Source organism: Arvicola amphibius, chromosome 7 (genome assembly GCF_903992535.2).
Source record: "Arvicola amphibius chromosome 7, mArvAmp1.2, whole genome shotgun sequence".
Taxonomy (NCBI): Eukaryota; Metazoa; Chordata; class Mammalia; order Rodentia; family Cricetidae; genus Arvicola; species Arvicola amphibius.
In genome coordinates this window covers 6,902,991-6,920,459 of record NC_052053.1, presented here as the reverse complement: position 1 = coordinate 6,920,459, position 17,469 = coordinate 6,902,991, and positions in this window count along the sequence as shown.

Below are 17,469 nucleotides of genomic sequence, written 5' to 3'. Positions count from 1 at the left end.
TGGACTTTATGGGGATCCTCTCTCACTCCAGCTCAAAGAAGGGATTTTGATCTAATTTAGTTCAGCGCTGCTCAGCTCGCAGCCGGCATGCACAGGAGTGAGGGGGCTGACTTTTTCCCAGTAAGGGCTATGCTGGTGCATAAAGACAAGGGCCTTCCTATGACCCTGCTCATCACTTAAGGGATGGTGCCAGGAATGACGCCATTTTACATTTACAAATGGTGACCCATACAATGACACGTATTTGTGAAATTGCTTCTAGACTATCATCTCTTATTTTTTTTTAATCACAGCTCTGTTGTTTCACTTACTGTGCCTTGAACTAAAAAGATGTTAAGCTAAATTGTATCATAAGATATTTGAAGCATAGAAACCACAGAGGAAGGGAACAGAATTAGGGCGTTTTGTGGGGACAGAAAGTGTTTACGAAGGGCTCAGGACCTCTGTGCCCTATGGATTGTCATGCTTATTCCCACTGCTAAGTAACCATCACTAGATTTCAGAGAAATGGAGATAGGTATCCAGCAATACAGAGTTTGTTAGCACCTTTAAATGCAATTTCCAATTCACTAAAAGCTAATGCTTTTAAAATATGTAAACTGTTGTCATGTGAAATAAAGGAAGAATTCATACATTTAAAGTGGCTTAAAACATCTTAGCTCATATTTACAAAACCTGACAAATAAAGATCTTTAAAAAAAAAAAACAACCGAAAACCAACAGTGGTTGAGAAAACAACGTGCTAGCCCTGGGAATTTAAGATATATTTTAGCACTTCAAGACATATTTTAAAGTTTTGAAGCAAATGGGAAATTATCAACAGAGTCTTGTCAAAGCGCGTGCCTTAATTACTCATTTTATTTGAAGCAATTTATTCGCAGCGTCTCCCCCAGCTTCCACTCTGCCACTCACGCTGCACCAGGAGCGATCTGGGCTCCCTCAGGTGCTGGCAATAGCTGCATAGCTGCGGCTCCACAGTCCGACTTTCCCCCGGTGCCAGCAGCTGGCTTCAGCAGCTGCTCACGGTTACTGGCAGAGAATCACTCATTCATGCGCTGGGACAGTTGCTTGGGGGTGGCGAGCGTTTTCGGGGCCTGTGGACAAAGGCCAGGTTCTCCCTACAGCTGCCACAAGCATCTTGGAGATGTTCAGGAGTGCAGAGTTGGACGGTTGTGGAGATCTCTGACAGTTGCTCGCTGCTGAGTCCGCCATCCAGGAGATCTCATTAGAGCCGTGGATTCAATTACCGCAGCCCCGTCATCTGCCTCCTGACAGTGTGCAGTGGACGCTGGGAAATGCAGCCAGCGAGTTCATAAGAAAACAGTTTATTACTCTTCCTTTGAACCTAATGACTCTATTTAATGAGATTTCTGTACAATTCGAAGTAACATGGAAGAATCGGCCGCTAAATGTAACTGCTTGGTGCAGCGATCCTCCGCTTTGGCTGCTCATTGTGACCCTGCAAGGCAAACACCAAATCTCAGTCGCAGAGTTTCGGGTTTTGATGGCTCAGGAGAGGAGGCAGCATGAGCAACAGGATACTCCAGAGCACCGCAGTGGATAGCTCTGTCAACTACACGTAAGAATTACTGCCCTGTTAGATCAGTGGCTAGGCTTCAGCCTGAACGAGGGCGGCTCTACAGGCGCCATCTGTCAGCTCTGGCCTTGGTTATGAACTTTTGCACTCTATCCAGTGCTGAGTTTCCTCACGGAAAGTTTGGCACCAGGCTCCATACTACAGATTTAGCTTCCTCTCTGCCCTGTGTCTTAGCAGGAGAAGTCTGGCTTTTCTGATGCAGCCCAAAGTTGCAGCAGGGAGTGGGAGGCAGACCCTCGTTTGCTAGGACACAAAGCTTCCACAGAATTGGTTCCCAGGTAACCCCTTGAGGACGAGGACCATACTAGGCCTATTTGATTTATTTCCCTCTTCCTGGTCCAAGCAGAAGGCATCTTTCTCTAAGCTTTGCTTTTTGGACTTGAGGGACAGGTGAAGAATATTTTCCTTTCTGTATTTGTCAACACTGTTGTTAAAATTCTCACACAAACTCTTCCCCGACTCCTTTGGCTTGTTGTCTCCCTGGGTGGGCAGATGTCCACAGGGTATCCAGTCTTCTTCCCGCCTGGTAGTTTGGGTTGTCTTATTTTGCTATTGTTCCTGCCCACCGTGGTTTGCCCCATTTAGGGAAAGACCTTGAGGAGATGAGAAGCTCAAGTAAACACTGGTTAAATATTATACCCATTTCACAATGAAGTCCTATTCTGTTCGGTTTCGAGTCTTAGAAAAATTGAATGGCCTAAGTAATTAAAAATGCCTTTCGGTGTAAGCAGAGCAAGGAGGATCAACTCAGAGGAAGCCTCCTGCTCACCTGCTGTGGTTCAGAGAAATTAAGCAATGAACGGAAGTGTCTGTGATGTTATGAAGAAATCAGAAAGTTTAATAAACAAGCTTGCAAGTAGAAGTAGTACAAAGCAATGAGCAGGCAATGTTCTCTCCACTTCTGCGTGGCCTCCTGGGCCCTGAAAAGAAAGCTGTAAATGTGTGGAAGAAGGCTGGCTTTATGTTAATGTCTATCTGACTTGTCACATGTCTTGGATCAATCATTGACAGTCGTGCATCTTCCCTCAGAGTTGTCTTGAAGGTTTTATGGACATAGTATTCCGTATTGCCTTAGAGACACAGGGAGTCTATGGTAGAACACTGGGCGTGAACTGTCTCTTCAACCCCACTCAAGAGATGAAAGGGTGATGGGAGGTGTTTTCCGGGCTGAGAAAGCTGGGCCACGTTCTTAGACAGTTTGTCTCCTGATATAGTGGCGTGGCTCAAGACTTCATTGTACTTTTGTGGATTGAGTTTCAGGACACCCCCAAACAAGCACGGGCAATGTCCTGGATAGGCTTCTCAAAACTGTTCCGTAGAATTTGAATAAACTACTAGTTAGGTTAAGATAATGAATGCGTACCAAGTCACTCACACACTGTCACTCAGAGGAGAGTAGGGCACTGGACAGTAAGTGCTGAGCTGACTGGACCCAACTCTTGAGAAGATTTCCAGTCATGGTCTTGGATTCCAGGTGAGAGGTTACTCCTGGTGCCATGGGGACAGCTTTGTGTTGAAGAGGTTGGGCTTGGAAGACAGATAAATGAGGATGTAAATCCCGGGGCTCATCAGATTGAAGCTTCTAAATCTGTTTTCCTCACCAGAATGGGATTTGTATTAATTCTGATCATGGTGTAAGGGTCAAATGAGACTTTATGAACAAAGCATCTAGCGTAGGTTAGTAAAGGGGAAACGTTTCTGCTTCTGGAGTGCTGGGATTAAAGGCATGTGCCACCACTGCCTTAGGGTAGATGCTAAAAAGATAACCATGTTATCATTGTTACTTGTATGCTTGCAAATGCTGGTTTATTATTAAGCATTCAGAATAAATCAACTATTTCTGGTGTTTGAATGAGTTGAAGAACTCTTAAGTAGTGACTCTTTCAATAGGTAAATAGCTGAGTGGTTGATTAGAGCCAGTCACTGCTTCTGCCCTGAGAATACAGATGTAAACATACTGGATACTAATGCCAGTCTCATGGATCTTACACCTATGGGCTAATTATCTTGCCTTTTTATTCCCCAGAAAAGATTCATATCACCCTTAGAGAATTATCCATTTAAAACATAGTCTGGCTTATCTTTTCCATTCTATTTAATATTAAGCATTTCAAAGAGATTTCTTAATTTTAGCTACAGATAAAGTATGAATTTCAGGCTTGAAAAGATTAAGTGTTGCTAACAGCTACCTCAAATTAATGCATTTAAATTCCTTTGGCTTGGATGAGGTACTAAAAATCAATTAGTACCATATAATGGGACCTACATAACTATTTTATTCATACCCCATGTCTTTCACCTGAAACCATCATGTTTAAAAACAGGCAGTCAATTGATTAAGCATGGTTCATGTACCTTAGTTTTTTAAAAAAAAGCCATACTGAATATCCTCTAGCAATTCAAGCAGGAGAAGGACAGAGAGAAAATTAGTGGATAACATGTCACCACAAGGTTTTTGGTGGTGGGTGGAATCAGACACAAAAGAACTGGAAAGTGAATGTGATTGAGTGTTATAATGTGAATTTCCCAAAGAATCAATTAAAATATTATGTTGGAAAGAATAAATAAAAATTAATGAATTAATAAAGCAAGCCTGTAGCCAGTTCAGAGGAGAAACTTGTCCCCAGGAACAGATCACATGTTGTCACCCTGTCAGATCGTCTCTCAGAAAAGATTGCAGCAGGCTCTGCAGGACTAAAGAATGAGTGGGGCCATATGATAAACAGGACGGCTTAGCTATGTGCACCTCTTACCTTCTAGATAGACCGAAGCTCAGTGTCACTGCCCAAATGTTGGACTTGGTAGTCACCGGATGTCCCTTTCTCTTTCTAACAGAGCTATATTGGATAAATTTCCCTTTTCTGATCTTCAGTGTTTTATGTGTGTTCAATTTGCCTGTTGAGGACAAGTGGCTGAACCTAGCTCAGGGCTGCTGGAGCCCAGAATCTGACCTTAATAACACTAGTAGTAACAAGATACTCTTTCAAAAGACAAAAAAAAAGGTTACTAATGGAAAATAATTGGCATGCTATGTATATTTCAATGGATGGTAATGAGAATATGTTAATTAAAAGAAATAGCTCTTTTCTTGATGATGACACCTGCCGCCCATGGACCAGGAGTCCTGAGTTGTTTGGGAAGCAGGCTGAGTCCGCGAAGAGCAAGCTAGTTAACTGTTTCACTTTACAGCTCCCGCCTCTGCTCCTTCTTGAGTGTCTGTCTTGGCTTCTCTCAGTGATGGACTTTGATTAGGTGGTGTAAGCCAAACAAACCCTTTCCTCCCCAAATTGCTTTTGGTCAGTGTCTTATTACAGCTACAGAAACTAAACTAGGATATAATTCTATATCTATATATATCTGCAAGGTTTAGCTAAGCAATGAAAACTGGTCACAGGATAACATTTCTTTTTCATTTTATATAATTTTTAGTTGAGAATTTTTTTCATAAGATATATTCTGATCATGACTTCCCCTAGCCCTGACTCCTCCCAGATTATTCAAATTTCTCAGTTTACTCAATTCCATGCCTTATTTCTCTCTGTCTTTAGAAAACAAACAAGCAAACAAACACACAAACCAAAGCAATTTCTTTAACTGTGAGCTCTAAAATAAAATCATCAGGACATTCCATGTGACACATTGGGTGGGTCTTATTTTAAGGTGTGTCATCTAGTGTAGAGGAGCATCCTTGTAAGTAGATTTCCTTTTGTTTGCTTCTCTGCTATTAGATGACGCTCAGAGGGTCATGGCTCTACGGCAGGATCCAGACTACTATTAACTCTTTAGGAAGAGCAGACAACTCTGGGAGGCACTGAAATGACTTGGTACAAATCTAAATGAGTGTCTTCTTATTCACATCTCTGCAACAGCGTTTGAGAGACTGTAGACCTTTTGTCCCCTAACTAACGTTCAGGAGCCTAAAAGGGAGATTGCTGCTTCATTTGCACAGAGGATGAAACTGCTTAGCATGTGTCTTCTGTAGCAAAATTTTAACCTCCCTGAAGGCAAAATGGCATCTGCTCACATCTTATTCACAATTTAGCCCTTGGGGCTGGCACATAAATTCATTTCTTCCTATGTATGTGCAAGATGGAGAAATAGATAAAAAAAGGTTGGACCTTGAAGGGACCTTAGAGGTTCTTCTAGTGTGAGTGCAAACACAAGAGAGGTTAAAAGACTTGGTCAAGATCACACAGGAGAAGGACATATAGCTCAGTGGTTAGGAGTACTGTTTGTTCTTCTAGAGGACCTGGGTTCAATTCTCAGCTCTCACATTGTGACACACAACTGTCTGCAACTCTGTTTCCAGGGGATCCAATGTCTTCTGGCTTCCTCAGGCACCAGGCACACAAGTGGTGCACAAATATCTATGTAGGAAAGACATTCATACACATAAATTAAATCTTAAAAAAAAATTCCACAAGGAATGAATAGAGGCCTTGAAAGTGGAGCATTGGGTTCATATTTCTAATCCCACTGTATTTTGACCAAGACATTATTTAATTCATGGGCACAGGTATGGCACCTGGGACTACTTTGTCCTCAATAAGAGCCGTAAAAAGTTCACTCTGAGGCTTGTCCTTGAAAGATCAAAGAGAGATTTAATCCCTCAGCTCCCCAAAGCACGCAGAGCCTAAAAGCAGTGATGGGGGGGGGGTCGAGGGGATAGGAAGCAACATTGGTAGCCAGTTGCCACCAGCTTTGGAAAGAGGAGACTAAGTGAATTCTCAAAACTCGTGAAGAAATCCATGTTCTGTGATTGGCATGTCCAGAGGAGAGGACAAAGATGCTGGAAAGGGGAGGTGCTTTACAAAACTGAGAGACGACAGGAAATGAGCATTCATCAGCCAAGAGAGGAATCAGCATGAGTTACACATGGAGTAGCCTTTGTCAGTCAAGGATCTGGTAGGAACAGGGCTGGTCTGCCTTTGGCTTGCTTTGTGTCATCAGCATTGTAGGAAGTAGAGGAGATGAAGAATGTTTACAGAAAAATACTGAAGGATTAAAAATATCAACATTTGCCCTTGCCTGCAGAGGGGAAAAGGTTATCCTAAGCACTTTATACAAAACTTCATCTCCTCATCTAACTTTCTGAAGATGTTACTGTTTGTTAGGGAGAAAACAGAGGCTAAGAGGTAACCCACTAAGAAAACCTGTCCCAAGTCAAGTTGAGCCTAAGGAGAATTTCCGGCCCTGCTGTCCACAGCAGTTAAACCCATGTAAAGGCGGATAGAAAGCATATTACAGATTCGAGAACAATATCTGAAAATGTATTTTCTCTGCCAGACCCTCTCCCCTGCACAAAGCCAGTCACTGAACACTGAAGCCATGCTACAGTTTTATAGGGATAAGAAAATGCTTCCAGTAGCAGAATTTCTATTCTACACCATAAATTATACAGGTCCTGTCCAAGGCAGCTTGTTTAAACATGTTGACTTACCCTTCTTGTAAAATGTTTATAGATATGATTTGCTACAGGGAACTGCTTTAAAGACTCTGGGCACTGTCAAGGACTATTAGAGCAGCTAACTATGAATTGGTTAGTAGGAGCATATGGTTTAGAGCCTTTTGAGGGTTAGGGCACAATCGCCACCAAAATCTAGAAGGCAAATAAGATGTAAGAGAGGCAGAAGAAGAAAAAAAAATCAAAATATTTGAATAGCAAATTGACAGGATTCAGGACACCTCTATGGCAGTCTAAGGAAACCTACTTTGGGAGAGAGGAAGCATGTATTATAGCTGAAGTAGGCCAAAGGCAAACAGACTGTTGTCTTAAAAAAATTAAAAGACTAATTCAAATAACAGTGAAGGAAGATAAATATGCAGACAAGGAATAAATAGGACAGATCATATTGGGATTCCTGTTCCACTACCACTGCAAAGTCACAGACTTAACCCCCGAGGTACAACGGGACTCTAGCTCCTTCATACTCTAGAATCATAGTTTAAAAAAAAAAGCATCCCAAGTGTGCAATGGCAGAAATTCTAGATGGAAATAGTCTGTTCAATTTTTTCTTAGTGTGATTACAAAGGAAATAAACCTACTGAAAAAATATAATGTGTTGTAAATCTGTTTTTTTTTTTTTTCCCCCGAAACCAGGTTTTTCTGTGTAATAGCCCTGGCTGTCCTGGAACTCACTTTGTAGAGCAGATTGGTCTACAAAGAGATGCACCTGTGTGGGCCTCTGGAATGATGGGGTTAAAGGTGTGTGCCACCATACTCGGCTCTGGTATTTTTTTTTTTGTAACATTTAAATTTTGTCTAGAGCAGTGGTTCTCAAACTGCGCGTCAGAAAAAGCACAGATATTTACAAAACAATTAATAACAGTAGAAAGATTGCAGATATGAAGTAACAATGAAATAATTTGGTGGTCGAGGGTCACCACAGTGTGAGGAACTGCATGAAAGGGGCATAGCAGGAGGAAGGTTAAGATTGACTGCTCGGGAGGCTGAGGAGATGAATGGAATGGAGACAGGCATCCCTTGAGCACGAACACTCACTACTTAGATGGTATCAAACCTTCCTTGAATTTTAGAAGGGAAACATTTAGAAATGTCAGAGAGAAAGAATGAAAAAAAGGAAGATGAAATTTCCTGACACCATGAAGCTGGTCAGTGCCAGAGGCAGAGAGACACTTGGAACAAGGCGTCTCGCCCCACTACACTCTTTCTTCTTTAACAAACGCTGGGGTAGGGTGAAAGGCAATCTGCTCAAGCTCAGAATACCAAGAAATAATCCATCACAGAAGTGTAATTTCTCCACACACCGATAAAAAAGCAGGAAGGACTTCTACTGTTATGAACGACAGACACTGACATATTCCAATGAACTGACATCATAATATCAAAGAAAAAGGAAATAACTCTATTTTCTTGTGGTTACTTTGAGAAGTCCAGTTGTTACTGGAAATTCTTGAATATCCCTGCAGTCAGCTCCTGATTGGCTTTTGAGATTGACTGAAATCTCTTGTATTGAGAAGCATGTAACCAATGTCTTCTGTCTTCCCCCTCTTCTCCCCACACATCCCGTATACTTGAGCTTGTTGCTCTGTAATGTTTGCACATGATTGTCCACTTGATGGGATTTGTATCACCATGGAACAAATCCTCTGAGCGTATGTGTGAGAAAATTTCTAGGTTGGGTTGAGTTTGGAAAGCTCATCCTGTGTGGGGGGCACCATTTCAATGGCTGGGGTCCTGAACTGCTTCCTCCTCACTATGGATGCATATTTGACTTGTACCTCAAACTCCAGCTGCCTTCCTTCCTTCCTTCCTTCCTTCCTTCCTTCCTTCCTTCCTTCCTTCCTCCCTCCCTCCCTCCCTCCCTCCCTCCCTCCCTTCCTCCCTTCTCTTCTCTATCTTCTTTTCTCCCCCTCTCTTCCTGCTCTCCCTGTTCCCCTCCAGTCTCTGTTATATTTTGTCAAAGAGGGAGAAAACACAGTCCTTGTGTGTACACTTATGTATATTTTTGAGGGATAGTTGGAGTATTTGTAAGAAAGTACTGTTTGTGCTCTTCTCCTTAGAACTGTTGGTCTCTCATCTACCTTTGGCCTTGGAGCTGACTTGCAAGTACTTGGTTTTCTTAGGCTGGAGATATGGCTATGTGATTATGATCTCTTGCTGTTCTTAGAGAGGACCTGAGTTCAACTCACTAATGTGTATGCTTACTCTAGCTTCAGGAAATCCAGCACCCTCTTCTGTCCTCTTCCACTGCCCTCATATGGCATACAGTCACACATGCAAAAACCACACATAGACAAGTGTAGTGATGAGCTGCGGGCTGTGTTCCCGCCACCCGGCTCTCGGCTGCCTGGCTAGCTTATGCCCCGAAATAACAACACACAAATTGTATTCATTTAAACACTGCCTGGCCCATTAGTTCCCCCTCTTACTCACATCTTGATTAACCCATATCTAATAATCTGTGTAGCACCACAAAGTGGTGCCTTACTGGGAAGATTCTAGTGTACGTCCATCTTGGGCCGGAGCTTCGTGGCGTCTGTCTCAGAGAGGAGAGGCATGGCATCTGTCTCATTTAGGAGAGGTGTGGCATCTGACCTAGCCATCTACCTCACTTCCTTCTTCCTGTTCTGTCTACTCCAGCCACCTAAGGGCTGGCCCATCAAATGGGCCAAGGCAGTTTCTTTATTAATGAATGAAATCAATACAAACAGAAGACTCTCCCACATCAGACAAGTAAATAAAACTTAAATAAATACTGACTTTTTCTCATACAGCAACCTTTGTTTAGGGTGTTCTGAAGAGGCCCTCCTTTTGTGTAGTTATTTGGGGAAATTACCTCATTGAAGAACCTCTCCTCATCCCCTTCGACATAAAGCAGCTTTTCTCCCCATAACCTTAATTCCAGAGAGAATATTTAGTCCATTTTCTTTGCTATGGATTGTAATAATTTAATAGAATGCCCCTTAAAGAAAGGTCTGGGGGCTTATACCCACATATCAGCCTTGCATGGTAGACTCTTACACATAATTTACTACTCAGGATATTGGAAATGCCTTGCCAGTGATAACGGAAGGAAAATAATTTGAGTTCTAGTTGCTATAATAATTGCCCCTCCATTACCAGGTTAGTGATTAAGAAGGAGTATTCAGATTGGAAGAATCCCCTGATGAAAAATTCCATATTAGAGTTGCTGAGACTCAATTTCTGAAGATGAAGCTAAAAAGAGTTCTTCATGAAATTACTTGTGCCCAGTATCTCTATAACTCATCTTATTAATCTTATTAATTTTACCCTTTCTCATTCCCCATGGGACTAAGAAGTTCCTTTTGGAAAGACGAAGCAAAGCCTATCCATTTCCCATCATGACGCGAAGGCTCACACTTGTGATAATCTGGGGATTTGGGATTGAAGGAGAAGGACCCAGTCTTTTTCACGCAAACATATGAACTCTGCCCCTAGAACGTATGAGAAGGGAGGATCTAAATCAAATAGATCATGAGTTCTTTCTACCTCTGCTTCAGCATTTTGCCTGCCTTTATAATCTGTCAGTTATAGCCCATTGTACCACCCTCACTCATGCTTGACAAAGGTTACTCTTTATTTGTCTGATGACTAATCATATAGAAACTCTTCAAATTCATCAGTGTTTAAATTTTATTAGAAGCTTAAACTTAAGCAATATTTTATGGTGTTTACCTCATGGATACAGGCCCCTCAGTTCTTCTTCTTCTTCTTCTTCTTCTTCTTCTTCTTCTTCTTCTTCTTCTTCTTCTTCTTCTTCTTCTTCTTCTCCTACTCCTCCTCCTCCTCCTCCTCCTCCTCCTCCTCCTCCTCCTCCCCCTCCTCCTCCTCTTCCACCTCCTCCTTTGGTACTTTTAAATCTATCTTTAAATGAAGCTCATCATTATATGGGAGATCTGAGTACACGTATGACCCCACAAGGTTTTGACATCCTCCATTGTCCTTTGACCCTCAGTGATGTCACTGGATGGTAATGAGTGCTGTTTTCATAAAGGAAAGACATCATTTGAAATTGGTGCTAGAATTCCTGGCAGATACTTTGAGAATTTTGTCACCTTGGCAAGGATACATGGGAAAACTAGCTCTACTATATCTCAGAATTCATCTCTGCCATTCCGTTGCACTTGGTAACCCTGTCCCCCCACTTGCACTCGGAAGCACGTGTAAACCTCAGCTTAAAGAGCCTCATGGGGATTCTGCTTCTGCTAACCTATAGGAAGGAGGCTGTCTTGAGCTGAATGCTTTTGGAAACAGACTTAGCAGCAAATGATTTTTTTTTTTAAGTTTCTGCAAGTAAGGTCTGTTAAAGAAGTGAGAGAAGCAAAATGGGAATTGGAAGAAGCCAAGGAAAGGGACACCAATTTAGGCAAAGTTAAGATAGTTTCAACTTAATCCTGTAGAGAGCTCTGGAGTATAAACAAAGACAGCAGCTTTTCCTGAGTTGCTGCAAGGAGCTGCTGCTGGGTCTTCATGCTTCCAGTCCGTTCAGGATGGGCGTCAGCTGTCTGTTTGGGAAGTGAAGTCCTAGGCTTCCCCAGCCTCACCAAAAGACATCATAGTTCAAGTGTTTGACTTAGAAGACACTTCAGGTACCAAGTCTTACTAGCAGAAGTATAAAAAAGCTGGAAGTTGGGTACCATAATTGCTAAAGAAATCCCAAGACACCCAGGTTTTCCACTGACAATGTCGGGGGCAGAAGTTATCTGCCTATCTATTTCCTACTTTCCCCTAAGGATATCGAGACTGATGCTATTTTTTGTAGGTTATATTTATCTCACTGAGGCCATGCCCAGAACTCTTCTTAATAACATGTTCTCGGTGCATCTTCATTAAACACATACACTTCTCCTAAATACTGAGTGTTCATTGTGCTTCTGTCTCCTGGCGTGCAGCCTCATCCATAAAAAGCCTTTTTCACTACCTTTGTTATTGTTTTTAAACTGTTGTCTTTAAGAGGAGAGCTTGCATCTCTGAAGGCCCTGCCTGGTTTCCCTGAGGTCTTTTTAATGGTGGCCATGCTCTTTCTCAGACTTGGGATGGAATATTGTCTCCTCCATCTGGGTTCCACTGTCATTTTGAACTGCTTCTCTTCTCCCATTCCAGAGCAGCCACTGATCCTTTAAATGGCTGACCATGACAGCTGAAAAATGTTTGATACTTCTTTGTTATTTTCTCCAAATTCTCTAAACTTGCTTGAACATAGGAGTCTTAAAAATACTTGATACTAGGTTTTGTCACTAGAGATTTTGATGGGACCCTCTCAGTTACTGGGTTACATAAAAGCTTCCCCAGGTGATTCTATCAAAAAAAAGTTGAACTTTACTGTTCTAATTTTTAAACACTACCTTTGGCTTTACTCTGCCAGTAAATTGTCTTCATTCTCATTGATTTCATATTTATCAAGTATTCTTTAGTGTTCCCAACTGTATTATATACCCTCTGCCTCCCCATAGAAAGTATATTTTAATGTTTCCTTTATTCCCTTGAAATAAATTACACAGATAATGTCTGCCAACATATGCAGTAGTTAGAATCAATATTATTACCAGTTATTTGAGAAAGATATATAATAATACGTAGCAATGCATGGCTACTCAAGCGCCACTGCAGTTAGAGGACATAAACAGACAATATCCTGCTTGCAATAAATGCGAAGTTACTGATGTGACTGAATTATAATGGAGAATTAAGTACCATGCTGTCAGTTACATGATTTTTAAACTGTAAAACAACTTTGGTAAATTTCTAAATAAATCCATACAACCTTGTTTTATTTGCAACGTGCATTTATAAAAAAAGGCAAAATATATTAAAATAGCATAAAAATAAAGTGTTTAAAACTCTTAAGAGAGCTGGTTCTTTCTTTCTGTTATTTTTCCCACTTATGTGAATAGTTCAACCCATCATTTCAAGATCAGGAAGGGAAAACTCTTTGGTAATTGGTAATTTTCTTGGAACATATGGAAGTCATGGATGATGGTGGTCTGTGGAGTCAGAGCAGGTGAGAGAACAGAGGTTGTCTCTTTTGTGTCACGTGTCACTGTGGTTAAAATCAATGACATGTGTAACTCAAAGGAGGAAGGGTCTATTTGGCTTATCAGAGTATAGAGTCCATGGCCACTTAGCCTTCTGAACACTTGGGCAGATCTTTGTTCCCCTCTTTCAGAAACCCAGCCCTTGAGAATTGTACTGCCCACATTCAGATCATTTCTCCCTCCTGGGATGATCCTGTGTGGAGGTTCCCTCACAGACACATCTGGAGGTGTGTGTACCAACTAGTGATTCTCAGTCCAGTCACGTTGACATTGCTGATGAACAATACCAAGATTGGATGGGGGTAGTAGAGTTAGCTGACTAACCAAAGCTGGCCTAAGACAATGGGGTCTTATTATTACAGAGTCCTCTACTGTGAAAAGCTCTCCAGTCTTGGGGACATTAGAACAATATATCATCCCAGAGCAGGCAGTAGGTGAAGAGAATATGACCCACGTGCTCTGGATTCAAGGCGGCTCTAGAACTCACTCTTGCTTTCTTTCCAGTTGATTCCCCAGATATCTTGTCTGTTTATATCATAAACTTAATGGAATATTTAAATACTATATATATATATTATCATAATTTAATCCCTTTTCCATATACTCTCTTTACAGTAAATGGACTACTCAATCATTTGCTCAAAATAAAAGTATCCTTTGCATATAAGGGAAACGCTCACTGGACTCAGTGACTTATAAAATAAATTAGGGGTCTTCCCCAACATCCTGCTTTCCTCAAAGTCTGTGATCAGTCACGTAGACCCCTTGCACATGCCAGATCCCACTATTGCTCTCACACTTGCCAAGCCAAATGGCTATTTTGTCATTTTTTGCCCGGAGGAGGGAAGGCGATAATTTGTATTTGCATCTACTCTTTCTCAGTGGGGCCCCAGTGACAGGCCAAAGAAGCCATTCCACACACGCCTCTTTCGGGGAGTGAATGAGTTTCTTGGGGATGCTTATGAATGCATGGAAGGGGCTCATTACAGAGGTGTGGATGGATCACAGCCATCTGACCACCAGAAAATCACATCTCAGTATGAGTGATGGGTGATTCAAGATGCAGAAAAGCTGGGAGCATCCGGGTATACCATCTCGATACTGGGGAGAAGCCTGGTGAGGGCTGGCTGCAGTTTCTTTTTTCAAGCATCCCAAGTCTCTTCCTTTGTCCAGTAGGGAAATTTTCAGTCCAGAGGAAACTGTTACACAGAAGCATTCTTTTCGATTAGCTTCCTGCCTCTGTCTCACCCTCCTGTTTCTCTTTCCTGTTCCCTATGCGGAAACCAGTTCTTAGCTCAAATTATTTCATTGCTTAAACTCTTCAGCATCTGCCTGTCAAACTCAGAGTGAGATTCAATGTTTCACTCTGCCTGGTGGCAAGCCGTTACCCGGTCTAGTTCAGTTACCGTGTAACGTACCAACGACCCTCCATCATCTGTTTTGTCTGCCGACAGAGTGCATGTTCGTGGGTTATCTTTCTTCCTCACACGCGACAGTCATCTTGCCTGTCTTGTTCACCCCTGCACAACAAATATTGGTTGAATAAGTGAGGAAGAGCTATTTTTAAGACAATCAGTATACTTGGTGGAACAGATTGCCTTTCCTCCTTTCTGTAGGATGCTATAAAATATGCGCTGAGGAAATTCTGGCTTCTTGTGAACAGAGATACAGAACCGTAAAGCATGGTTTTCTGACATGAACTTCATGCTGTTTTTGTTCTGGCTTTCCATTTAATATCATTTCTCTGTCTTTTGTTTAGATTAGATTTATGTTTTCAGTTTGTCGTGAGATAAGGCATACTGGAAATGAGGTAATACCTACTGAGATTATCGTGACGCTCCATGAGATTGTAGGTTTATGATACATACTACCAGGATCAGCAATCTTTTCTAGTCTTATACTGTGAACATACCTGTGGGATCAATAGTCCTATAGTCCTTTTTTTTGTTTGTTTTTGTTTTTCAAGACAGTTTTTCTGTAGCTTTGTACCCTTTCCTGGAACTAGCTCTTGTAGATCAGGCTGGCCTCGAATTTTCAGAGATCCACCCGCCTCTGCCTCCCGAGTGCTGGGATTAAAGGCGTGCGCCATCATTGCCCAGCAGATGGATAGTCCTTAACAACCAAGTATTTCTTACATTTCCTTCCCTAGTTCCATCCAGGCAAATACTTAAGGCCCTTTGTGTTGGGGCTGTAGGTGCTCTTTATGCAGGGACTGTCTAGTACACACAAGGCCCTATGTCTGATCCCTGGCCCTACAAAGCAACAACAAAATCCCTTTGGGTACTTTGAATTTGAAACTATATTGAGACACTCACTCTTGGTGTTTTGAGTCTGAAGTGATTGGGCGTGCAGGCTTTGTGCCCAAGTGTTGACCATGTGGTATCACATGAACACAGACGAACAACTGTTTCTTACTGTGTCCTATGCAGCTTGAGTCTGGGAACCTGACTGGGGACTGAAGGCGCTGAAGAAAGCACAGGGACACTGAAGGCACAGCAGATGACATGGACACAAGGAAAAGCTGGGGTCAGGTGGATAGTGTGCACTCCGATAAAGTGGCACTGACTACTGCAAAACCAACCAGGAACCTCAGCATCATTTATTACAGACGGCATGGGGGGGGGGGGTTTAGCCGGCACAGCAGTCTCAGGCTATAACCATTGTGGGGGAGGAAGCTGCAGTTTCTACTTTTTACACACGTTGCTCAATCATTCATAAGCACTGGTAATTGGACCAAAGAAAGACTTTGACATTCTGAGCCTGACGCGTACAGGGAAAGTTTTGCTATTTTCCAATGGCTTTGAGACAGTTTGGGTCCTTGACCTGCCTGTGCCCACCTTGACAATAACATTCTTTCTGTATTTCATCCACTCTGCACATCCATTCCAGGCTTCCCTGGCCCCCCACAGTCTCCTTAGCGCTAAAGGCAGCATTGAGGTCAGGCAGCAGCAGGCTCTGGGACCACTGAAAATGGCTCTACCAGGATGCGGGTAAACACACGCTCCGAGAGTGAAGTCACTGCTGTGAATGCAGGGACCTGAGAAAAACCATTAGAGTTTAGCTTCGTGGTATCTAAAGAGAACTCCAACAAAACCTGTTTTGATAAATAAAGAGATTTAAGATTATCCATCTTTAAAAGGCAGGTTAGTAGCCAGCAATAATAGTAGAAAATTCAGTTATATCTGCATGAAGTTTTAAAATGATGTCATTACCTCCATATCCATGAAACTACTTTCTCTAGCACACCTGTGAAGACAGTACGGTAGGAATCATTAATTTTCAGTGTGTAATCTAAAAATAGACATTAAAGGATGTGGAACAACCTGTCCTGTCTCACACTTTCTTCTCTCCTCCTTCAGTCATCTCAATATCCCTCCCCCAAGACCCAAGCACACCCTCGCGATTTGATGTCCATGTTGCAACACCAACGGACTAGTGATTCCGTTCTGCGCAGGCTTTTACTTACCACTATGCTCAAAGAACCCTTTTCATGCTCCAAAATATTATAGCTTTTGTTTCATGTGAGTGACTTTTCAGGCATTAACATCATACTCAGACTAGACCCAAAGATGCTCCAGCCTCTATATCCACGTTCTGATCATTTAAAAATAACTTTTTTTGTTCATTCTTTTTCTTTTAACTTGTTGATTTTCAAGTCTTTCCCCCTAATTACTGAGGTTTTGCAAAAAAAAAAAAAAAAAAAAAAAAAAAAAAAAAAAAAAAAAAAAAAAAAAAAAAAAAAAAAAAAAAAAGGTTGCTGCTTGTCTTTAAATTCCTTTAGGGACTCCAGTAGAATGCCTGTAAGAAGTTCACGTGCGTCCAGTATCTACTGAATAAACAGATACACAATGGTAAATGCCAATTATAAAACAGCCTGTGTGTCATAACCACTTAAATAAATGGTGTCTATCTAAGTTATACACATGGTTTTGTAAACTGATTCTCTTGACAGAATGCTTCATGCTAACCACACACTCAGCTTATTGCTTTATATTGCAGCTGCTTTGTGTTCTGATTCTCAGACAACCCCGATTTTGATCACATTTTTAAGGCACAGTGATGTTTTATTTCACACATTCCTACTTGTCTATTGATACTGAAGCCTTCATTTGACAGGGAGGCTATTGTTTCTTCTGCATCCACATGTACATTCTCAGGATCCAAATGACATGTTAAGTGTTTGATCTTTAACATATTCAGAAGTGGCAAGATGTCATTATGAGCTCCTTTGCCTTCAGAGAATTGCTATAAACTTGGTTTAAGGCTCCCAATCCAAGGCCAGTGTGATTCCATAATTGCTGCAAATTCTTGGCAGTCAGCCTCATCAAGTCCTTCTCTCTGTCTGTTCCTAC